Source organism: Anas acuta, chromosome 1 (genome assembly GCF_963932015.1).
Source record: "Anas acuta chromosome 1, bAnaAcu1.1, whole genome shotgun sequence".
In the NCBI taxonomy this organism is placed as follows: domain Eukaryota; kingdom Metazoa; phylum Chordata; class Aves; order Anseriformes; family Anatidae; genus Anas; species Anas acuta.
In genome coordinates, this window is record NC_088979.1 from 184,431,639 (window position 1) to 184,457,763 (window position 26,125).

Here is a 26,125-nt window from a genome sequence, read left to right on the forward strand (position 1 = left end):
AGTTTTAGGAGATTTGACTGATTTTTTTTTCAAAGCTCTCTGTTCTGATTTGCTGTTATTTTTATTTTATACTTCAAACAACTTCACCACCAACCCACTCTCTAATTCCTTTGTTTGTGATCAGTCTGTGCCATTTAAGAAATGAAGCCTGAAACGCCTAGATAGTAGTATGAAAGCAGTCAGTGTACAATACTTACTTTTCAAGGAGCCTGTTCATTTCAGGCCTTATTTAGAATTGTCCATCCCTGCCTGCTCTTAAAACAACCTTATTTCTGTCCTAGGGGCTTGTCGTAACTCAAACAGCCCTGTGTATGGCTCATTACATCAATGGCTTCTTATGGACTCCATCTCCCAGCAAATCCAAAGAACATTTAATTACTTTGGCCTGAAAGGTAGGTGTTTGGAAATTCCTTTTGCCCTGGGGATCTGTACTACCTCTAAGTTGGGATGTCTTTCTGTACCTAAATCCCTACATCTTGTCCCACATCACACTCTTAAATGTCATGGCTGTTCCCTGGCATGCTGGAAACCTGTTCTGGGTGATGCAGTCACTGTCCAATTAATTACTGAATAAAATTCATAACCAACATACTTGTATATGTAGAAAGATCTGTCATGGATGGAGTGCTGAGCATGGTGTATAGTGCTGGAGGCTAGTGCTTTGGTCTGATTCAGCATTCCCATGGCCACACAGATCAAAACTTGGCTTCAGGTATAAGCCAAGCATAGTTGTGGAATATATTATGAGAAGCAGATTTGGGATTGGAGACTGAGCAGATGCTCTTACATGAGGAATATATCCTCTTTTGCCCTGCTTCTGTGTTCTTGTCTTTGGTCATCCTTTGTCTACGTTTAACATTTGCTCTATTAAGAAAATATTTTAATATACATCCTTAATAGGTGACTCAATTTTCTTTTAAAGGAAGTGTAGTAAGTAAAAGTCCCTGTGGTCAGATTCTTAGCATGAATAAACATTCATACTTATATTCGTTCCACTTTGGGATTGGCAAGTGCCTTCTCAAATACTCAGCAGCTGCCTTAATGCTCCATGGCTAAAAGTTCAAGGTGATGACCCTGTAGCTCTTAATAGATTGACATACAAATGACAGTTCTGGCTCTGTTGAAGGTTAGAGTACAAACCACGCTAATCAGTTTGTTACAGCATCCAATTTCTCAATATTCTCTTTATCTTTCTTATTAAAATGTACAGGCTTTTGCTATTCCCTATCGCTGATTTTGTAATTTAAAAACAATTTCCTTGCTGTGAAACCTTGCACATTTTTTATTGCTCACTTGTATGTGGAAGAACCAGGGAAGCTGGTGATGTCTCCAGGGTTTTTGTAGCCCTCAACACACTGGAAAATGTCTGCTTCACCCAGCTTATGGTCACACAATAAACAGTCACTAAACATTTTGCTGTGCCTAACATTTTGCTGCCATAGGCAACCACTTAATCTGCCTACGTAGTGGAGCTAGCCCTGAGGGGATGCAATATGTGTTGGAAAGGACAGATTTATAATAAAGCATTAGCTTTCAGGACTGGTAGAAAAAAATAGCTGTTCATTTGAGATTTCCTGCTATATTCTCATTTGTTCCAAAAACAGAAGTGTTAAAGATTTCTACAACCAAGGTTCCACATAGATTGCTTCTATAAGCAGATTTGTTTCCACCTCACAATCAGTACTATATTTCTGCTTTAGGTTGTACCCTTTTATCATATAAGCATCCTCTGTATAAACCAGACTTGAAAGGTACCCTTGTGAACCATGAAGAGACCAAAGTGAAAACCCATGACAGCCAGTTGGAAATGAATTCAGCTCTCATGGTTTGACTCTCCTTTTTGTTTACATTTGCATTAAGTAGCACAGCAGAAGGAGGCACTGTGCCCAGGGTAGAGGGGAACCCCTCTCCTTTGGGAGGCAGGGTAGACACCGAGTCTCCATTTAAACCTCATTATGACATCAATTCATGTGAAAAAAGAAAAATCACAGGTTTGCGGTTCATGCCTGTAATAAGCCCTTTAGAAACAAGCTGCTCTGGCAACGTAATTTAATCCTCGCTACTTCCAGTTTTTTTAATAATTATATATTCCTCTGCCGTAAGAGAACCAGGATTTGTTGTGAATCAGGTCACCCTGTAACTGTTTTATATGAATGAAGAACTCACACTGATTCTTAGAGTCTGTTATGACTCCTCTAATTTAAGACCATTACCTGAAACAGACGTATTTTATTTGGCTTTTTCCATGTTGACAGAGTGTGCAAGCTTGCAAAATGATCTCCAAGTGCCTCTATAGAATAAGACTCATAAGGCTCATTGTGATAAGTGAGACCAAAGTAACCATAAAACTTGTCAGGCTGTCTACGCTCCACGTGAGATGCTTGGGGCTCAGTGAAAATGTGCACCCCACTCCTCCCACCTAATGAAGGAAGAGGGGCTCACTGTGGCTCTTTTAAAAGAGATAGATTTGCCAGGAAAACCTTGTTCTCCCAGAGGTATATTAAAACAGCCGTGCATGGCTGCGCTACTGCATTCCAATGTCTTAAGAAGGAGCACGGTTCTTGGAAAAATGAAAGCTTTCAACTCCACAATGTTTCATTAGTCTTATTTTTTTATCCAAACTGAGTATTGTAGTGCCAGCTAATGAGCATACAGAATGGGCAAGAAAGGTGCTCAATGGCAAAAAAAAACACGACTGATATTATGTTCCTCTGTTTTGGGATTTGAGCTCTGAGTCAACTCCTGTTCCTTACTGCACAGTCTGTGGTCTTGATTTTTTGTTCAAGCTGAGATATAGCCATTACAAATGAATAAGAAAAAAACGTGTTTTTATGCCACCTTTGTATTTTCTTGTATTTGCACTCTGGCTTGTTGGCCTAAACTACAGCCACTCCAATGCTAATCTAATTTACACTTGGATTGGAAAAGTTGTTCTGGCATCTGAGAACAGTGACATCTGCCAAGGGTGCAAAAGCAGTCTGTTTATTTTATTTTTTTATTTTTTTTTTCTGATCACATTGCATGGTATAAGTGCATGTACCACATCACCTGGAGTCTAAAGCCTTCGTACTTTTCCAATAAATCTCCATCAGCAAGCCTCCACTGACCCAGCCAACTCTTGAAATATCTTTAACAATAGGCATAGTAGTCACAGGATGCCAGGGTCTGTGCTGGCTTTGCTTCATTCAGATCTAACATATATATTTTTCAGAAATGTGACTTGTTATGATCAAAGTTGCATAAAGGTACCATTCAGACATATTCAGCTAAGAAATAATTCTTCTGTCTTGAATCTACAGACTTATGAGTAATGTGACCAGTTCTTTTATGCACCAGTAGATGAAGCTGTTTGTATGTATTAACAATACCCTGAACTTAAAAAAAAAAAGAAAAAAATACACTCCTTTGTTTAGAGAATATTTTTTTCTCTTCTTTTTTTATACTCTTTTTTTTTTAGTCTTTCCCTAAAAATCTGGGAATATGCTCTTGCCATGCATTTGAGGTTATTTGAGAGCTTGCTTTGGTCACTTTGAAAAGTTAATGCATCAGAGCTCATAAATGCTGCTGACAGGCATGGTTCAAGCTTAGCATATGTGTTAATACAATCATCTCCATTTTCTGAGTTTGAAGATCTGGCAGAACAAATTCAAGTGTAACATGATAGTGATCTGTGAAATCATAAGAGGCATGGAGAATCTGTATTGGGACTAAACTCCTTCCCTTGAATGTACCAGGACTCATTACATAAAATTAGGAGGCAGACACCGATTGAACACCTAAAAGTGTTTTTTCACAAGGTCTAGCTAAGATTGCCTTGCCACAAGATTTGGGTGCACTGAAAGCTTACAGAAGTTCATGGTCAGCCTGGTGAAGTTACTTGGGAAAAAAGTTAAGGAAATCACTAAGCACATACAAAACATCCATCTTCTTGAGACCTTGTCTTCTTGAGACACTGAACACTTGGTAGCTAGAGGCCTGCAGGTTACGTAGATCAAATATAACTTGTGTTTTTTGGAACCCCTTCTCAAGCATCTGATTTTGGAGACATGAGAGGATATTGGATTAGATGTGCTTTTGGGCTCTTCCAGTGTAGCAGCTCTATGTTACATTATGTTACGCATTATATTACAAATGCCTGAAGTATGTGAAATACCTTGCATTCCTCTGCAAGTCACATGCGTTCTTCAAAGGGCCTGCATCTTCCTTTAGACACCGAGATTTTAACTCTTAATCATCTAAAATTAGGTGAAGTGAATCATTCCCTGAATGACACAAGCATTTCCCAGAGGAAAGAGTATCTCTAGTTAAAAGAGACTTGTCTAAGAAAGAGATTGCTCTCTTGCTGTATTCATAAAATTAATTTACACTAATAAAGCTTTTCAAGTAGGGACTTTCTCAAGGAATGAGCTCTAAATCAGTTTGAAAAACCTGGACAAAACTTATTTTTTAGGTTAGCTAACTGTTCATAAGTAGGTTTATATACTACTGTTGTGGTATAAATAAAAAGGTAAAATGACAATATGAAGAGGAAATATAGTGTCTTCACACAGCTGGATTGTCAAAAATGTATGATACTTAGTGTCAACTAAGATAGGCTGAAATGCAGGTATTTGCTACAACATCATAGCTTTTCCATCATTAACACATATGACTTTATGTGATGAAGGTTTAAAGATCAAATCTGAAACACATCAGTGCTCATTATTAAAGTAAAACATGTCTTAGAATGATTGCAGTTGTCACCTTTTAGTCCCAATACCAATTTATCAGAAGGTAGTATATTTGATAAAAAATTGTATTTTCTACTTGTGTTCCTACATACTGTCCATAGATAGAACTCTAACTTGTGAGATTTACATTTGTGATTTACAATGGCTATCCTCAACTCCTGATTTTGCCTGTGTAGTATTATATGTTGTTGGAGCATTCTGATATGATTAATATCCAAGAAAAAAAATGAGTTTTATAAATGGAAAAATTAAAATGATACATACTTCTCTTATCTGGACTACATGCCACTGTCTTGTAAATAACACACAGGTAGGTCACATAACAGGTTCAGTTCTGAGTTAAACCTTACAAAGAGTCAGCAATATTTTCCTTTCAAGGCAGATAAAAGCAGGTTGTGAATGGGCCCATGTGTAAGGAGCAGATCACTACATCTTAAAGCATCTGGCTGGATGTTAACTCTCCCTGCAGCAGCCCATACAGTGCTGTGCTCTGCACTTGTAGCTAGAACAGCTGTGTTATCACGCCGGTGTTGTGTCTACTGCTGAGCAGTGCTGGCACAGCATCAGGACTCCCTCTAACTCTCCTAGGCGGTGGGCAAAACAGTGAGAAGAGAAACATCACCTAGGCAGCTGACCTAAACTAACCAAAGGGATATTCCATACTATGTGATGTCACACTCAGCAATAAAAGGTGGAAACAGGAAGAAGAGGGGAGGGGTGGGCTCTCGTTGGTCCTCCTCCCGAACACCGGCTATGTGAGTTGAGGCCCTGCTTCAAGGATGTGGTCAAGCATCACTCATTTGTGGGAAGTAGAGAGTAATTTCTTTCCTCTGCACTTCCACATAGTCTTTATTTGTTTTGTTTGTTTGTTTATTATTTCCTTTTTTTTCGCTTTCGCCCTCCCTTTTCCCCTTTCCTTTTTTTTTTTCCTTCAGTTAAATTGTTTAGTTAATAATAGCCTTTCCTTAATAATAGTAATTATTGTTATTATTTCCCTTTAATTAAATTATCCTTATCTCAACCCATGAGTTCTTTACTTTACTTCTTCCCCTCCTCATCTAAGGAGGGGGAGTGAGAGAGCAGTTGTGATGTTTAGCTGCCTAGCACAGTAAAACCACCACAGGACATACTGCTATTATTCTTTTCATTCAAGTCTTTAGTAATAGTTGAATGTTGACATATTAACGAATTTTGGACGTAGGTGGAAAGACTCCAAATCTAGGAGGCATCATGAAGTGTTATTGGCTAATTAGGGCATGTATTCTCCTATAGTCATGCAGCCTTAAAGCTGATGCGGGGCAGACATGGAATGGGATAGGATGTACTTCAGATTTCTTGGCAATAATGTACTTTACAACTGCTCCAGATGGTTTACAGCTCTTGCTCAAGCTCTTTGAGTTTAAGAAAGTGTTAGATTAGCAGAGAGTATTACAAATAAAAAGTATGTTAGAAGCCTGTTAAGGATAGAAGCCAGGAAAGGCTCAAAAGTTATTGAAATTCTGGAAATAAGGTTGTCTTGCATATTTTACTACTCTTTCTGTGTGTGCACTTTACACAGCCCTTAATTATAGGAACACATTATGTTTTATAAGATCTCTGTCTCACTCAGTGCTCACTGACTGAACAGTTATTCAGTATATTGTTATCATTCTTCAATGTCTGGCCTCTCATTTATTTCACACTACTGAAGATCCCCTCTGGAGTTCTCAGTTGTGCTTATCAATGTGATATGTAGTGCTTTCTAGACAGTAATAAGTCTGTTTCACCGTGTCTGTGCAGAAAGAAGAGCTATTCTCTATCTCACAGATGAAAAACTGAGCACATAGGCTATGTATCTGAGGTAGCCAATCATGAATGCAATGGGTGCTCTCTGAATGAAATGGGTGCTCTCTAGTTTTGTATCCATGAATTCATATTACCCTTAAAAGGTACATGACTTCCTATCTGAAAGATACCTATTTATTCATTTGAAACAGGAAACATCAGCTCTTCTAGTAAGACCTGGAAGAAATTGTTGCCACTCTTTGACAGTCATGTGCTATCGTATGACTATACTGTTAATACAGTCATAACCACACTAATAAACCAAAGACAACCACAATATAGAGTCAAGCACTGGTTTGACCTGGCTTCAAATACCCAGTGTCTCAATAGCAGAGGACTGTTCTCAACAGACAGAGAAGTTATCCTATGATGGGAAGAGAAGAGAGTTTAGCTCTAGGGAAGCAAGTTGCATGTTGCCAGTGGGCATTAGGATCAAAGAGTAGACATGTTTTATTTACTGAAGTAGATTAAGATATTTGATAGCATTCATGTCATCCAGTTTAGATGCCTGTAATCTTATAATTAATCTAGGTTACTTCTGAGCTAATCAGAAATATTAACAAAGCATATTCTTGATAGGAGACAAAGTAGATAGTAGCAAGGTAGGTTCTAAGCCCTTAAGACCATTCAATAAAGGCAGTGAATAGATATAACCAGGGAGGCTTTATTCAAAGGGCTATTACAGACATATTATTATTATTATTATTATTATTATTATTATTATTATTATTATTATTATTATTATTATTATTATTTAAATAAACTTATACAGCTCTAAGTACTTTTACAACATTTTTCTGTATGGAGAGTATAAAGTCATATTCTTCTCAGAGGTGTACACTGACAGGATGAGAGGCAAAGAACAGATTTATTTGACAGCATAACCCTGGGCTGTATTTGCCATGTGATGTACTCCTGACCCTTGCCTAAGAGTGTGGTCCTAAGGAAAAACTAGGAAACCCAGGTGCGACTGCAAGCTCTAGGAAAGAGAGTGTTGGGACATACATGTACCTCTTCCAGTAACTCTCTCATTCTCTTATTCCCATTTCCTCAGTTCTCCTCATAGTTCCTATTGTCTAGCTATCTTTATCTCTCCTCTGGATGCCTAATCGAATAACAAATCAAATGTCTTCTTTCCCTTCCCTGTCACTCCATCACAGCAATGGAATCCTCTATCAATTTCCATTTACTTTCTTTTCATGTCCAAATTTTTCATCTTATTTATCCTATTTGCCCTCCTGATTTATATATATATAAATTTATAAAAAATATTATATATATATATATAATTTTTATTATATAAAAATTTATAAAGTTTATATATTTATAAAATTTATATATATATAATTTTTTCCTTCCACTTTCCACACCCTGGACTACTCATTTGATCTCAGCCACTTGCTTTCTTGTTAGTCCTACATCTCCAACATCTTCTAGGCTGTTCTCAGTGTTGAAGCTCAGGCAAAAGGCAATTTTTCATGGAAACACGCGAAGACATAAGGAGACAGGAGAAGACTTTCCTTGCCAAAGATTCAAACCCTCAGCTACAGAAAGACCCTGTTTAGCAACGTTTTTAGTATACATAAAATAATATATTATTTTCCTTTAAGAAATATCTGAAGTACTGTTATGAAATTTCAAGAGATACATTTCTATCCTGAAACAGACACTCATAAGGGAATTTTTCCAATTCAGTGGTTAAAGACTGGTAAATTTATAAGCAACTTAAGATATGGTATTGTAATGGGGCGTGACTTAAATCTTGAGAAATGTACGAGGGTTTAATAAGAGCTAGCATGGCTTAAAGCATTGTTTACATTATGCTGTAGAAGATCAGAGTCTATTGAATCCTGTGCATTTATATTTTGAGAGGCATTGGTGATGAGTGAAAACAGTGTGCCATTCCTCACTCTGATGCACAGAGAGAAAAGCATGATAAATCATATCAGCAGCTGAAAATGTGCCAGGCAATAACTGGGAACAATATGGCCCCAAATCCTGCTTCAGTAAGACTGTTCACATTTTTGGCAGTTCTGATTGTCCTCTCTTACTTCTGGTTCCAACCCACTGCAAATTGAAACTGTTTGTAAACTGTCCATAATACTGGCGTCTGATTTTTTTTTTTTTTTTTTTTTTTTTCTGGCAGCATACTTCAGAAGCCAAGTTTGGTACTAGTTTAATTTACAGATGAAATTCATGAGAACTTTCCAGGCTTAGAAGAAATTATTGCCTTCATTACATAAGTTTCCATTGTGGAACATTTATACTTTCTCATGGAGAGGTTGGTACTCCTATTACTAATACAACAAGCTTTCTTTTTTTTTGAATAAGCTTACCAGATGAAAAACACAGCACCCCCAAACATTTCTGTTCTTTCCCAAATTCTAACTTGAGCATCACCAAACAGGACATTTAGTTGCTAATTTTCTATCTGTTTGTGAGCTTGAGGACCTGCAATTTATTCTCCTAGCTATTTACATATATATACCTAGCTATACTTCTGAGAGCTAACAATAGAAATATTTTAAATCATCAAGAACATAAAGACTAATGCCACATTTTGTCTTACCATTTTGTTTAGGTAACATGAGCCATCAAATAGAACAGTCATCTAATTATTTTAAAGCTGAATTAAAGACTTTGGCTTATATAAAACACAAAAATTAAATTGCATAGCACTTATTGGATAGTAATGTATCTGAACAAATCAGTATTGATTTTATATAGCCTACATAGAAAATCCAATTTAAGTGTAGTGTTTTTGGATTCAGTTTAATAAAGTTAAAATCTTCAAAGAAGAGATCATTAAAGTAGTTATTGCAGAAAGGATTAAAAATCTATCAAACAGATGTAGAAATGATCACTCCTACTATCTTTCCTTGAATATTTTTTTCTAAAATATAAATCTTATACCAGAATAGATAAATGCCGTGCTCAAAGGACACATCCTGTTAACTTGTGTGTGAAGAGACAGCATTTGTCTCTTCCTGAACAGTCTAAATTTTCTGTGCAATAACTTAAAAAAACCCAATAGTTCACTGAACCAAGAAAAAGAAGGTGGTAGTGTTCTGCTTTATGAGAGTGATGGCAATCTGTTTCTTCAAAGTTTGTGTTGTTTGCATGCTCAGAGACTGATTATGTGAATGTAGTTGCAAAATCATGTACATACCTTTTAATGTAGTTGCATATGTCTCCTAAGTTACTTGGCCTTAAAGGAAAAAAAAACACACTACACTTTTGTACATCAGTGGATGATTAATGCATCTGAAAATGATTAAAAATATATATTAATCTGACAAACTATCACTTTAACTTATCTTTTTGATCTTATCATCATCTCATCATAAATGTTTTTCTTTCTGAGGCTTGAGTGTACACACAGTTAATTTGTGCACCTATTAAAGAGCTAGGCAGTTGTGATTTTGTGGATTTTATACAGAAATGTGGTAAGGCCATATTCTTTGCTTATTCTTTCAGACTAAATACATCAGACATTTGCTTCCATAGTGAAAAATCAGCTTTCTATAGTTAGTGTACTCCCTTGTGCAAGCATGTGGAAAGTGGAAGGAACAACTATTACTGAAGTAGGTGTTCAGGACTGCATGAACGATTATTCTATCCACTGTGAAGTACCAAGAACTGAAAGATGAGAAGTGTGGTTATTTTCTTCCTCCTTCATCTAGAATTAGAGTTCCCCTTGCAATGTCAAACAGTAACACAACATGTTCTACCTAGTTCAGATTTATTGATTTTTTTTCATACAATTTATTGCAAAAACATGAGTTTATGCTGGCACAAAATACTGGTCTCAAACATAGGTAATTTCAAAATAGCAAAAACACATCTTGTTTTGGGGATAGTACTGGTGATTTAATTTTAATTTTATTTTTTTTTCAGAAGAGTACATAGAGATGGTGTCTGGAAAGGAAAATACTGAGTATGTTGGAAAAAATATCTTTATTTTTGTATGAAAAATGTCTAAATCATGTTTACCTTTAAAATTGCTAGCCACTGCAATAATGTGATCAGCAAACACCAAATGGATGCATTAGTTTTGCAATATTCAGTGATGATATATATAAGGACACACCAGTGCCCATTACCAAATAAGCAACCCATCACTTAAGTGAGACAATGCCATAGAGAAGCTTCTGATGGAATGTGGGATATGACATGTAGACCAAATGTACATTGCATTTGTTAGTTTTCAGTGTGGCTTTTGCATCTGACTAAAATGGCAGATGAGGTTAAAAAGATATCTCCCTGCCACTCAGCCTGTACTAGCTGGGTTATTTGTGTTGCAGGCTCTGTCAAGGAAATGCCAGATATGCAGCTCTCTGCGTTGAGTGCTTTGCTCTACAGTGTTTTAACGAAAGGCTTCAGTGAAATTCTCTCTCTCCTTCTGCTGGCCTGTGATAAACTCTGTCCTCTAAAGAGGACAGCTCTGGATGCATAACATCGAATTAAGAATTTTCCTATGTAAATGGAATTTTGTTTGTTTGTTTGTTTTTCAATTACAAGAAAGTGGCAATATGCCCAGTAAACTGCTTAATAGAAGTTTGACCTTAGTCAAAATGTTTAAATTCGTTTCTGGAAAAACGTAATTGGCTATACTGATTAATGTGCACCCTTTATTCTGTGCAATTGCTGAGTACTTGCTAGTATCAAAGGATATCTTTCTCAGCGGGGGAAAGTCCTACACCTTTTCAAAGCTAAACCAATCATGTAGAAAAAGGTTCTGTATGTGGAGTTGCTTATAAAGACTGTACATCTTTGGGGAAGTGATTTAGCTGATTCAGCAGAGATAGTGGGCTTCAACAGATGAAAATTGCTGTAATCCTTCTTTTATTTGATTGTAGGATTGTAGCACAAGACCTGGAGAAATACAAGGAATAAAAAGTCAGAATATTGATAAGTTTCCAGATACTACAGCAAGGAAGACTATTATTCATTCAACATTTACAATTCAAAAAGATTTTTTTTTTCCTTTATATTAACTATTTGATTGTATTCATTTTAGAGAAAATTGCAAATGCTTTTTTTTTTTTGTGTCTTCTTCAAATAGACTGATATGTAACCAATGCATCCTAAAGTATAGCTAATTTGTCATCTACAGCTTGATGCACTAGCAAACTAATATAGTGACAACAGAAAGAAGATTAAGCATTTCATACCAGCTAGAAGGTGATCATTCTTCATAATTTATCCACTTTCTTTTTAAGACTGACTTCCACAAGACAAATAGATATTTGCACATGATGCAATAGATTTTGAAGTGACTGGGACATTCTTCACTTATCTCAATGATAAACTTCCTCTAGACTATGGATTTCTACCACTTGCATGCCTTTCAACAGTTTTTTCTCCTGTTTGATCAAAAGATTATTTTGGGGGCATAGAATAGTCTATGTTCCTTGAAATCTAGTTAAAACTAACCAGATTTATTTTATTTTATTTTATTTTATTTTATTTTATTTTATTTTATTTTATTTTATTTTATTTTATTTTATTTTATTTTATTTTATTACTTTATTTTATTTTTATTTATTTGTTTATTTATTTTTTATTTGTATTTATTATTTATTTTAGATTTGGTATGGAATGCTATTCAGGATGCACAGAGGAAAATCCTCATCTTGGCATGGTCTGACACCCTTCAGCTTTTTACTTCAGAAATTCTAGGTAAGAATTTTTTTTTTATATATATGTGATAATATATTACCCTGTGTTCCAAAGAAGAGAACTGGTTGCTTAGAATAAGAAGTAAATGAAAAAATATCCTATTGTGCTGTGATTCTGCTGTGTGAATGACGAAATTTACTATGGCAGGAAAAACACGTATTTTTTTTCACTTAGATGCTGGCAGATAAAATACTTTTTAGCCTACTCCAGAAACTTTATTTTCACTCAATATAATTACTTTGAAGCAATCACTTTCAGTCAACACCCATTCCTCCTTTCCCACCCCATTTTCAGAAAGGTGGTGGAATAATAGATTCAGAATCCACATTTTGTGTGTGTGTTACACACACAAGCGGTACACAAGCAGTAATGCTGATGATGTCTCACATTAATCTGGGAGTAAACCCAAGTACTATGTAAAACCTTTTTTTTTTTTTTTTTTTCCTAGAATTTAGATTGTGGATCAGCCTCCTTTGCCTATTCTGTTCCGTGAAAGAGTTTAACTGGTTAGAATCATATAGCCAAGCCAAGTATTTTGGAAAAAATATTGGTATTTTTGGTATTAAAGAAGATTTATTTCCGTTTATTGGATTTCTGAGACAAGAAATGAAAGAACTGAAATGACGTCCTATGAGAAAACCTTGTCATCTTTATATTTGTGTCTTACCTAACTTCAGGAAATAGCAACAACTCCTATAAAACCAATTATATTTAAAACTGAAGAATATTAACTATCTAATACAAACTCTGGACTCTTTTATTTTCATTTATTGTGTCAATGATACCAATTCTCATTCATTTTGGTTGGTCAAGGAAGCATGCACGGAATCGGTACCTTACATGGAGCAGAATCATTCCTTGTTTGTTTGTTTTTGAATCTACTCAATTTCTTTTCTCTGTGTAATTTTGCACAGTGCAAAAGGCAACAACTGAAAATAAAAATAGGCAAACACTACCTAATTTATTTGCCATTAATTTATGAGTTTGTGACAGATTAGTGAAGTTTCTTGCATCCTAGAATAGACTCAAAAATGCTTTGATAATCTGTCTTAAATCTTTGGTGGCTGAAAAGATCTGCTTTATGCTTTTGTCTTCAGTTAGTTGGCATAACATATTTGACTGAGGAAAATTCCTCTCTTCATTTCCCATGTTTGTGCCAGTTCACGTCTTTCAGAGAAGGTTTCTTGGGAATCAATATTTGTCACTATTCTGCTAAAGCAAACTTCGTTCCTGATTATAAATTATAATTTATAAATTATACCTGTTGAGTTTAAAGTAAGGGGTAATATTTTTCTGTTAATTCCTATTTGCACATTTAAAAAAGATGGAGTAGGCGTTTCAGAGAATTTCCAGGTGAAATTCACTAAATTGCAGAAACATTTTAGAAATTACTGGGAAACAATATAATGACAGTGAATTTGCATGTAATGGTGCAACAAAGTTACAACACTGAAAATTAGGTGTAATCTTATTTAATGATTTTGATCATTTTAAAGGAAAAATATTGAATGACTTGAAATTATATTTTTATTTTGCTGAATTTGATGGTCAGTGAAAATACCTGGAAGCTGGCAGTAAATTTTTATTTTATTTTATTTTATTTTATTTTATTTTATTTTATTTTATTTTATTTTATTTTATTTTATTTTATTTTATTTTATTTATTTATTTTTTTCAGACACCCCATGGTAGCAGTCACCAAATCTCAAAATATGAGAGAATGAATGCGTATAAGACCCCATGCTTTTATGATTTGTCTATCACTTAAATCATAGGTGCTCCAAGATGAGATAAAAATAAATTTTGTAGTGGTATATTAATGAATCTGCCCCAAACAATTATCTTAAAATGATGAGGATATAAATTAAATTCTTCTCTACTGTTTTGGAGGAATCTTCCACTCAATTCAACTGTCAAATCAAGTCAAATGTCAGCATAATTGGTTGCAAAGTAGTCCTTAATAAGTCCTTAGTAATCAGTATTTCATCTGTCAGTCTAATTTAGTGTGACTGCAATGTTCATAATTATAAGAAGTTTTAGAGCTGTAGTTAACAACTGGAGAGGCAGGGGGGCCCACAGAATGCTTCGGTGAGCTGTCAAGAGATCAGAAACATTTTAAAATTTGAATGTGCTTTTAACCACTTTACTGTGTAAAACGAGTATGTTAAATGTCATCTTTAAAGGCATCTCTGTGATAATAGCATGGACCCAACGAGATGTGAATAATACAATAATTTGCTGCCATTTTACTAAGTGATATGATAATAGTGCTGTGCCATTACTTGGAATACTTCTTATTAAGTGCTAGTGGATTAAATATCAAATGCCCTATTGTTCTAACCAAACAACTTATCCATCAATTTTCTGATATTTTTATCCAAAAGAAAAGAAAAATTTTAATGTTACCATAGTGTTCCTATAGTAACAGTTTTGAATGGAACACATTCACTGTGCTGATAACAGGATAAAACAAAATAAAACAAACATTGCTGAATTAACATAATAGGCATTAAATGGCAGGAAGAGTTGCTTGTGTGACCTTGGAATCCCTGAGTGTCTTGCCTCTTATTTTAACTCAGCTCTAATTTGGGGAAATAAAGTGTAGCATTTACAATAATCTTAAAGAAGGTTACAGATGATTAATTTATAGGACTGACTCCCTTTCCTTTCTTCTGGTATTATTTAACATGATTTACAATTGCATTTGATAGACAATTCCAGTAGAACTGTACTTCCTTGTATACATTTCCACGGCACCTAGAACAGAAATATTCAGTTGTCACATTTTGGTGAGATTTGCTAATTTGTACCAAAGCCATATGGCTATTTTAGAAGGCCCACTCAGCACACCTTCTTCAGTGTTTTGCATCTGGGACTAGCTGGCTCCAAGCAGCCTGAAAGAATGTTAATATAAATCTACTTTCTACGGGAAGATAGGGAGGATTCAGGAGTTGGACTCAATTATCCTTGGGGGTCCCTTCCAACTCAGATATTCTATGATCTATGTGACCCAAATCAGACCTCCCAAAATCTCTAACCTTTTAAGGTTCAGGAGGAAAAAATGGGTTCTAGGGTATATCTGCCTAGTTGCAGATGAAGCAGATCACTCCTTAGATTTACGTGCTCTTTCCATCAACTGGAAGTTAGATGGGATGAACTGTACACTTGTCTGTAATCTTTGTGATACCTCAATAATATCTGCGTTGGTCCAAGTGATACCTTAGTTTGCCACTTGAATAGCTCCAGAGGTAGCTACTGCAAAGGTTGCTGGGATCACCTCACAAAAACATTGTACTGGGTCTGCCTGGAATGTTAACTTTCCCGGCAGCAGCCCATACAGTGTCGTACTCTGCACTTGCAGCTAGAACAGCAGTGTTATCACACCAGTGTTGTGTCTACTGCTGAGCAGCAGTGGCACAGCATCGGGCCTTTCTCTAACCCTCCTAGGGGGTGGGCAAAAAGTGAGGAGAGAAACATCACCAGGGCAGCTGACCTAAACCAATCAAAGGGGTATTCCATACCATGTGATGTCACACTCAGCAATAAAAAGTGAAAACGGGAAGAAGAGGGGAGGGGTGGGCTCTCATTGGGAAAATGTCGGTCCTCCTCTCGAACACCAGCTATGTGTGTTGAGGCCCTGCTTCAAGGACGTGGTCAATCATCACTCATTTGTGGGAAGTAGAGAGTAACTTCTTTCCTCTGCACTTCCATATAGCCTTCATTTATTTTATTTGTTTGTTTTCCTCCCTTCTTTTTATTTTTCCCTTTCCCCCTCCCTTTTCCCCTTTCCCTTTTTATTTCCCTTTAGTTAAATTGTTTAGTGCATATTAATAATTATTTAATTATTATTATTATTTCCCTTTAATTAAATTATCCTTATCTCAACCCGTGAGTTGTTCTTTGCTTTACTTCTCCCCCTCCTCATCTAAAAGAGGGGGAGTGAGAGAGCAGTTGTGGGGTTTAGCTGCCCAGCACGGTAAAACCACCACAAACATAAGGGTTTATGCACATAATTTAGATTAGGCTACTTTTGACTGGATAGAGTATGATACAGTAAATAGAAGCTTGTATCTCTTTTTTAGAGAAAGATGCAGAATGGATAAATTAGACACTGGCTTTTGTTTCTGTTCTTGTTTTAATCTGAGCACACTTCGCTGATGCTAGTGACAAAAGCTGGGAGAGCTGGGAGAATTTATTCTTCCGGTTAATATATTTGTCTCATTGCAACAGATTGTGTGATACGTACTATGTATTAAAGAATTTATTGTTCCATACGTACCTAATTTATTTTCAGCATTCAAAACATACATTCTGTGTTGGAGTTTTATTTTAATCCTCATTGGAATTTCTGAAAAGAAGGAATAGTAGTAGATAAATGAGAAAAAAATCTGAAGAGAAAGATTCAACTGAAGCAGGATCATGCTACAACTGTAGTACCGACACAAGACGGATGCTACAACCTGTGAAGGTAGAAGACATATTTTCAGCACTTTCTCCCTATAACTTACACATTTTAAGTCAATCTTAAAATGAACTTTCTACAGTTAAAAGTGTAGAGACAGTGACTTTGTATTCAGCCACATAGAAGTCACAAGTCAAGAATTATAAGCATAATAGTTCAACTTGTCCATTCCTAGGTTGCAGAAAGACTTCGTGAAGAACTCAACATACTGTATCAAGAAGGTACAAGTGACATATTTTCAGTTATGAGAAGCTGTTTAAAGTGTTCAGTGCAGTGAACTACCACATTTCAAATACAAATCCCTACAGAAAAAAGTGATATGTGTTGTTCCAAAATCCAATAATCACATATCATCTTTGTTTTGAAATATCAGAGGAAACTACAACAAAATCACAGTCAACAAGAACAACAACACCAAAAAACAAAACTACTCCTTACTTTCCTCTAATCATTTCTGACATTAAATATTAGAGGCTTTCTTATAGATGAGCAAAAAAAACATGAAGTCTGCTTTGACTCTGGCTACATATGTGAATCACAGCAATGTGAATCATACTGATTAGAGCTATGGATGAGCTGTGAAGATACTGAGATGTCCTGCCTAAGAGGAAGAACTTTCCCTTTAAAATCTCATTCAGCTGCTGCAGTATTGATGGTGATGATGAGAGCATACAAATCAATGGTTGGTTTCAAACCAATGGCATATAAGCAGAATCAATTTTATCTGTTGCAGTCTTCAAAAATTCCTAGAAATGCTTGTTCTAGACTCTAAATTCTGTTTAGTCTCTCTGATTTCTGTCAAATAGTCTGGAAAACTAAAATTAACCAATTAACTACACTAAAATATTATATTGCAATTAATAATGTTTAGGACATTTTTTATGCTTTCCAACAGAAGGTCATGTTTCCATTCGAGAGCTGTCAGAGCAACTTTAGCACGTATAGAGAATAGCAATAATTATAGTGCATTGCAGAACTCCTTTTGCTCCAAGAAAAAATCTCACAGATTGTAGAATACTTATATCCAAAAAAGAAAAAAAAAAAAAAAAAAAAGAAAACTTTCTGTGCTTTACTTAAAAGATTTGACCACTTTTTTTAGACATTATAGAAAGTGTTTTATTTTTCCTTGTAAAGCCAAATACAAATGATACAGTTTAGAAATTGAATCAGATTTAATTGCTTTTGGTGCCAGATGGTATAAAGCTGTCAAGTTTATGGCATTTTAGAGTAGATGTTTCTTTCAAGCTGGTAATATTATCATGTGAAGCCATTTTTTTCCTGATTGTCAATATATCTGTGCAGACATTATTACACAGAAGGTTATTTTTCAGGCAGCGTGGGGCAGAGTCAGCGTGCTGGGGGTCTGCCCATACAAAGAACAGCTGGCGGTTGAAGAATATAATTTCTAACACTGCTCTGATGCTGTATAGGAATTCAGGCAAAGATGCCTACATTGCACTACTTATTTTTTTGGAGACTAATCTGCAGCATACAATTTCCAGCTGTGTATCTGAGATTCTATCTGAGATGCAAAAACAGGAAAAGAGAACAAGATAGGAAAAATCCTCAAGTGTGATTTTATATTCATTAGTTTGACATGTGGAAAATGTTATTCTCTAAATCAAAAGATAAAAAACAACCAACCAAAAATCTTTAAAAATCAATAGTAAAAATACCTCCTCCAGGTGTCTATGTTGTTTAGATATGAAAAGTCAAGAAACGATAACTCCTGTAGAGATTGTTATCTTTCTCCTGAACTACCAGATCAATTTTAAATTTACTAAGCATGTTACTGTTTTGTTTTATTTGAAAAATTGTTATGCAAGGGGTTCTTAGTATTCTGGAAACTCTGACACAATTTAAATAGTTTTATGAATGTTGTTCAAACTAAAATATCATCCATTTTATCTCAAACAAATAGATACTAACTAGTTATCTATTACAGTCTATTTTTTTTTTCCCTGCAGAGGTTGCGTATCTCTCTTGTGGCACACATTTTATTTGCCATGTCTTGTGATTGGAGTGGTTATATGCATTCAACATTTTACAAGGTCAGAATATGAAGGGATCATTTTTTCCAAAATCAAAATAATAAGTCACAGGAAACAGAAAAGCAACCCTCCACTCCTTTGTGGTGATTCATGCAAGTGAAAGGCTGTATTTGAAATAATTCTTACTGAAGCCAAGAATATTTTTATGGTCAGAACGTAGCCCACATGGTTCTCAATGTGAGATTGTTTTGCTAGATGTTATGCTATATAAAATGACAGTGCTGTAGAAACATGAGCCTCTAACAACTAACACCGTGTAATATTTATATACGTTTTCTTTACCTATGGGTTACTCAATTCCTTCTTCTTCTGAGACAAAATGATCCGTGGTTATGTAATTAAGAATAGTCTCAGAATGCAGATCTTGGGGTGTGTGAGATTTCAAGTACCTTTATGACTTACAAGTCCTTTCACTTCAGTCTGAGGTTTTGCATGCATTTCTGCATTGTTGATCTTTGAAGGTAATCAGGATGATGCAGTGGATTACTGACTGTTAAAATGGCTGTCATTGGTAAAACAAGACATAAGCAAGATATTTTTAGGGATGTTTTTGTTCATTCTCAATGTTTATGTACATAGCTGTAAAACTGCTACAGTGCTGGGATCCTGCATGTGATTTTATGTTGATAACATGGCCCCACCAGCTAGGGCTATAGGGTGGGACTGGGGCCCTAGGATATACTATAGCAATTCAAGAATGTGTAAGCTGCAAGCCATTTGTGGGGGAACAAGAAAGGACAGGTTTTGTGTGTTTTGAGGTGAGCATATGAAACTTGACCAGTTTTAGGGGACAGCTTCCAAAGTGGGTATCCTAGCACCCACTGGAGTGACTGTTCTGGACTCAGGCCTGAAAATCATTGCTGCCGTGCTTGATAGGATCATGATAGGATCATGAGACAGTTCAGGCTGGATGGGACCTCAGGAAGAACCAGCTTGAAGTCAGACCCAGGTGGCTTATGGCCTTATCCAGTCAGATCTTGAAAATTCCCGAGGATGGTGAGAGACTGTACAACCCCTGTTGAGAGCTTCTTTCAATCCTTGACCATCTTCATGAAGAAAAACGTTATCTAGTTTGAACATCTCTTGTTCCAACTTATGCACATTGCCTCTCGTTTGCCTACCATGTCCCACTGTAAAGAGCCTGGTTTGTCTTCCCACAATCTCCCTGCAGGTGCTGGGGGACTGCTGTTTGTTCTACCTGCAGCCATTTCAGCCCCAGCCTGGACAAGGCCACCTCCCTCTGTCTCTCCTCACAGGTGCTCTAGCTTCCAGCCATCATGACAGCCTTGTGCTGAGCTCACACCTGTCTATTGATGTCTGTCTTGTACTGGACAACCAAACCTGGGCACAGTGGTCAAAGATGTGGTTGAAAGAAGGCTGAGTGGGAGGAGATAGTCCTTTGGTATGCTGCCTCTGCTGATGCAGTCCTGTAGGCTGTTGGTGCTCTTTGCTGCCTGGGCACTGCTGGCTTCTGCTCAGCTTGCTGTCCACAAGAGAAATTAAAACAAACAAACAAACAAACAAACAAAAACCAACACAACAGAGAAGTGTAAACTAGGTTTCTATTTTTAACTAAATAGCCTATTTTTATTGGGGTCTTATGTTACCCAGCTGTCACTCTTCCCCTGCCTTTGTGATGACTTTGCTGGTTTCAAGAAACCATATGAAGAAAGGGTAGGAACAGTTTTCTTTCCAGATCACTCCTAAATCCCTAAACTGCCTCTGATGTTTGGGCCCTTGATCTGGACTCAGCAAGAGGAATATCAATCATGACAGTCCCCTACATCATTGTAGATTTATTGAGACCAGTTATGTAACTAATGTTTTATATTCCAGTGCAATTAGTAGGAGTGTTTTCATTTTATTTCCTAAAACTTCTATGTGTGACTGATATGTTTTTCCCATATTTTGTACAGTTTCATGTGCCATTTTTTGGGAAAATTAACTGTGTAGCAGTAAAAATTGGTAGCATGTCTGTCAACCCAACCAAGTGTCTGGGAGATGATCATTTTTATTGTTCTGAATGACTTGGGTTGTTTATCACAAGCTTTTAAGACTTCAAAGGAAAAATCAATATTAATCCCCTGCTGGAAACTAGAAGCATCCATTTTGTCAATGGGTCTAATCTGCCATATTTGATGCAACTGCCAGTGTAATAAGAAAGCCTCATTAATACCAATGAGGGTGGATGATTATCTGCCTTTTTAAATGATCATGTCCTGAGTTGCTTAATGTTCACATTTCGGAGAGGAAAGTTTACGCTATCATATTTCATGGTTTGGATACAATTAAAGCTCTATTTTTTAAAAATTAAAATTTAAATTGCATCACAGCACAGAATAAACATTATTTTAACTCTGTGTTTTACAATATTTTAGCCTCATGAGATTACAACATACCATAGGGTACAAGCTTCAGATATTGTTTTTGCAGCACACTTAATGAAATCTGTTTCTTAAGTTGATGTTTTGTGTGTCTGTTATGTCAGCTTCTTTTAGCTCTCCTGGGGAAGGGGAGAGGTTTCTTTTTCTTTTAGGAATATCAATACAGATTATAAAGTAATCCATGAATGTTTATGTCTTTTTATTTTATCATTTATATTTGCATAGGTCAAAAATATAAAATAAACTTAATTAAACATACACTTAATTAAGGCGTATGTTTCCACTTTACTATGAAATTTCTGATTTTGATGCCTTCAATTTCAAATGAAAAATCTATTTACCAGAAATTACCACACTTAGTTACCTATATGCAAGGCAACTATAACCTTACAAAATAATTGCACGTGAATCTCATAATTAAGGGAAAAGCTAGAATATGTGTTATGAGCAACCTATGAAGTGTGTGGCTCACAGTGCAAAAAATCAAATCATAATACCTGGAGTAACATACTAAGTTTTTCTGAATTGTAATAAGGTCATTGATCTAATCTCAAAGAAACAAATTCCTTAGCACCCATCTGCATCCTCTTTCTTTGATCCTTATTAATATTTAAACAAGTTTTAATAAGAAGACATTAAGAAAATTATGGTGAGCTATAATTAAGTCTTATGAAGCATTGCAGTGAAACCATTTTGAATTAAGATGAGCTTTTGTCCTTAAAGCATTGTGTTAAATACATGTTTTTGTTTGTTTGTTTGTTTATTTTGGGGGGGTAGGGAGAGGACTATTTTTTAAAATATTATTTATATCTTGAACTATCATTAGGTATCATTTTTAAATCATATAATAACACTGGAAAACAGCACTTATTGTACTACTTTGCAAGTAAACTTTTTTTTTTTTTTGATCTTCATGTTTAAGAACATTTTTAAGATCTTTTATGCTATTTTAGGGGCATGAAAAGTATTATACTTTTTCTAGGTTTTCAATCTGCCTTGCTTATGCTCAGCATATGATGAAATACCAGTTTCAAAAACAGCTTAATATGTTCTGCTGGAAGAAAGGACTGTTGCATATTTTCAGTGGAGTAAAGTAGGCGGTAGAAAACTAAAGAAAGCCAGAATCCGATGTGATGCACAGACTCCAAATACCTGTTCAATCTTTGGCACTCTAGATCTATGTATTTTTATCAAAGGAAAAGGATCACAGCCTCACAGCCTTTTCTTTTACAGAATTCTGAAATGTTTTTGTAGTTGGTAAGACAGATCATTTGGTTTCAGGTTTTTCCTTTTTTTTTTTTTTTTTTTTTTCTTCCCTTTTTCTTTCTTTCTTTTTAGAGAAAGAAATCAATACTGTAATCAATCACAGAGGCACTGACTGATTCCTCTGGCAGTCCCCTAGAACTAACAGTTGATGAGGTCAGATAAGGACATGACAGACTGTCAGTGTTGGATAAACCATTTCTCTTGGGTGGATTAACACAATATTTGTATCTGCAAGGAAAGACTGCCATTTCTGAGTGTTTCTTGAAAGGATTGGGAGGAGGGTCAAATAAAAGTTATTTCAATTAGCTCTATAGTCAAATTACCAATCAGTTAAGTGACCTTAAGTCAGTCAAGATGAAAAAAAAACAACAAAACAAACCACCACCACCAAAAACAAAAGCATAAACAACAAAAAATCAAATGTAATGGTGAACTTTTGTCTTTAATGGATTCTGTCATGCCCTCCTTTGACTTCTGGTAGTCTGTTTTTCACTTGACAATTGTCTACTTGCCAATTATGAAAACATTTCGGGAACTCACATCAGCTGTAGGCTCCTTGCTTCCTGCCTATTATGCTATAAAATATGAAAAATATATATTAAGCACAGTTACCTTTACCATCTTCTGCCTTTTACAAATATTTTACAAATAACAATGATAATAAAAGGGCAGAGTCATGACAGAACTTTCTGAGAAGTCACATAATCTGTTGAACCCTCTCACAGGAAAAAATGCTGGAGGGTAAACGAGAGAAGGCTTTTATAAAACATTGGCTAGGCAGTTACAGCTTTGCATTCCAGTTGACCTTTATTTATAACATTTGCCCATTTATTTATGTGTGACAGTAAGAGAATTACACAGTGACAAGCCAAAACCCTGCACTTGTATATGCTCTATGGAGTTTAAAGGCTTGTCGAGGGAAGGGAGCTGAGCTGAGGTGTTAGGAAATGGGGATTATTGCTGGGCTGTTAGCCATTAGATTTGTGGTAATTACTGAGTAGAACCTCATTGTCCCTGGTTCAGTGAAACCTCCTAGCTAGTGGGATATGATTTTATCCTCAGCTATCTAGTGAAACAGGACATAGAAGAAGATCACCTCTCACTCAGTAGGTGTCACAGTTCTGGTGTTGCATAAATGATGTCTGTAAGCACTTCTGATTCTTTCTCATTGGTGAGATTAAAGCATGTGCTGAGGGCTTGGCAGAAAAGCAATGGATTTAGGCACTTGTTTTTCTGAGATATATTTAAGGACACTGCTGAACTGAAGTCCTGCTGAACTGAGAATGTTTTGCTTAAAGAGGAGACTTAATATATGCCTTCACTATACTATTATAATGCCTCCCACAAATGTTTGTACACAAAACACTGCTCTGAATTACCTCATTTTATGCTTAGAAATAAAGATCAAAAAATAACAACAAAGTAAGTGTGCATCTAATCTAGGTGTTTGCGTTTCCTTCTCTGGCCATAAAGAGATACAAAGGGAAATTAGATTGTTTGGCACCAGACATGAAGTATGGTGGTGTGGAAACCCTTGCCAAAGTGTTGTTGGTGGTGATTTTGTTCTTTTATCAGGAACATCCAAAATGTGGAGGGAAATCTCAAAAAAACCTCTCCCAGTCAACGAAAAAGATACCTAAAGAGGGTGATCTCTCTTATTCTACAACATCTTATCCTAAATTAAGTTGGATGAATCGCTCTCTGAAGATAACTATTTCTCTGATTAATGCAATGAGATGAGTCCCAATCTGAGTCTGACTTTACCGAAAAGAAGCATGCTTGGCTTCAACTAATTGTGGCTAAATATACAATGCCTCCATTACCTGAACATTCCCATAACCATTCATGGTTAGGTATTATGTACCAGTATTCTTAAGTGTATATATTTTGGCTTGATCTGTTGTCTAATTATTTTTACTAACAAAATCCTCTGATGGGCAAGTAAGTTTGACTATCCCTGGAAAACCCTCTTTGGTTGAGGTGCCTTACTTCAAGGACTTTATAATTTTAAAGCTGGCCACACCTCACATTTATCTCCTGGATGCATTTGGATATGAGTGAATTGCAAAGATCACAGAAGTTTGTATGGGAAACCCACGAAGAATCAAGAGCATCTAAAATTCTGTGTCATATTTTATCCCTGAAACCATCCTTTTTTTTTTCTCTCTCTTTGAGGGGCAAGATAGATCATTTCTGAAGAGGAGATGACCTTCAGAATAGCATTTCTTTTATATTAAGACATGAATTAAAATAGTGCCTCAAAAGATTCTGCACAGCATTTGGTGGTTAAATGTCTTAACTAAATATAGGGAGGAAACACACCCTTCTTTGTCAGCTAGAATGAGAAGTAGTTTCTAATAAGTGACAAATTACATGAGCTGATCTAAGTAGCCCAGCAATGAGGAAATGCTTGTTACAATAAGAGAATCTGATTATAAATCAGAAGAGTGTTTTCTGCCTGTCCCTCTTGGTACTATAATTTTGCTGCTGTCAGCCTTTCCTTCAAGAACCGAGCTCTGAGCTGCCCTGGAGAAAAGGGTTTTGCCAATACTAATGAGAAGGGTAGGAATGTTTGGGAGTAACTGGGGAATAATTCCTTTTTGTTTTGTTAGCTAGTGAAATAATGGCAATAGAGATAATGTTAATGAGGTACAAATCTTCCATGCATTAGTCCTATTTGACCTTGGCTAATGAAGAGCAGACAAATCCTCTTGAAAATTGAGATATAGAGATTCCTGTGAGACAGTGACCACCACTGTGGAATAGCATGAGTGATCACACACCAGGATGCAAATATATTGTGCAAATACACAGACAAACTGTGTGTAAAATCTAAACATTATTTTAAGGTTAGTTACATCACATGTAATATCAGAGACACAAGTCAAAAGCACTCAGACCAACTCAGCTGCACATCACTGTAAAGCAGAAAATCCCCTGTTGGGAGGTACAAAGCACTCATTTCTGTTGTTCAGGATTCACAAACCACTTGGGACTAGATTCGTATCAGCTATCTGAGACATTTAAGTGAACAGAATAGAGAAAAGATGAGAAATGGCATTTTTAATCGTTGGGGTAAGACTGACACTGCCAGCAGATGCATATGCTTTTTGGAGGGACTATCTCAGTGATAGGACTTATCCTTTTGAGTAGCTTACTTTTCTAGTGTATGTTTTTCATGAGCATATCAATCTCAGAATAATGTCTGAGCTGTTTTTGCTGCAGTTCAAGGTGATGGGGTGAAAAGAAGTGGATCAGTTCAAAAATTAAATTGCTACACTTATGTATTTGGTAGCAGAGCTGTGTCCGAAATCAATTAAACAACTAATAACTATGTCAATATTTTGATACCTTGGCTGTGTATCCTTTTTTGTATGTGTGATCTCTATCTTTGTGGCAAGGTAGACAAGTAATGTTGGAGTCATTACAGTGATACTGCATACTCTAAAGATTCCTCTCAACAGATAGATTTCTTCTGATAGGATGTACTGGCTTCATGATTGCTTTGTCTTTTGCAGTTACAGAGAGTCATCTGTACAGAAACAGATCTTCGTGGTTTTGTTTTGCTTTGTTTGTTTTTAGGACTATCTTGCTTTTGTCATCATTTTGGGCAGGTGTATAAGAACAGGTGCAAGAGGACATCAATGAGCTCTGGCTGTGCTCCAAGTTGCTTAGACAGGATATGAAACCCATGTCCATAATGTGACTTTGGAAACCAAGCTCTGT

The 26,125-nt window shown here is 35.9% G+C and overlaps 1 long non-coding RNA gene across 1 annotated transcript in view; it reads left to right on the plus strand.

Moving 5' to 3' along the window:
- The first annotated feature begins 279 nt into the window (after positions 1-279).
- The window catches only part of LOC137849744 (uncharacterized), a 95,986-nt gene continuing 70,140 nt past the window's right edge, over positions 280-26,125 (plus strand). The window contains exons 1-2 of the long non-coding RNA XR_011092044.1: positions 280-392; positions 12,144-12,236. This is a non-coding gene — a long non-coding RNA (uncharacterized lncRNA). The remainder of the gene's footprint in view (positions 393-12,143; positions 12,237-26,125) is intronic.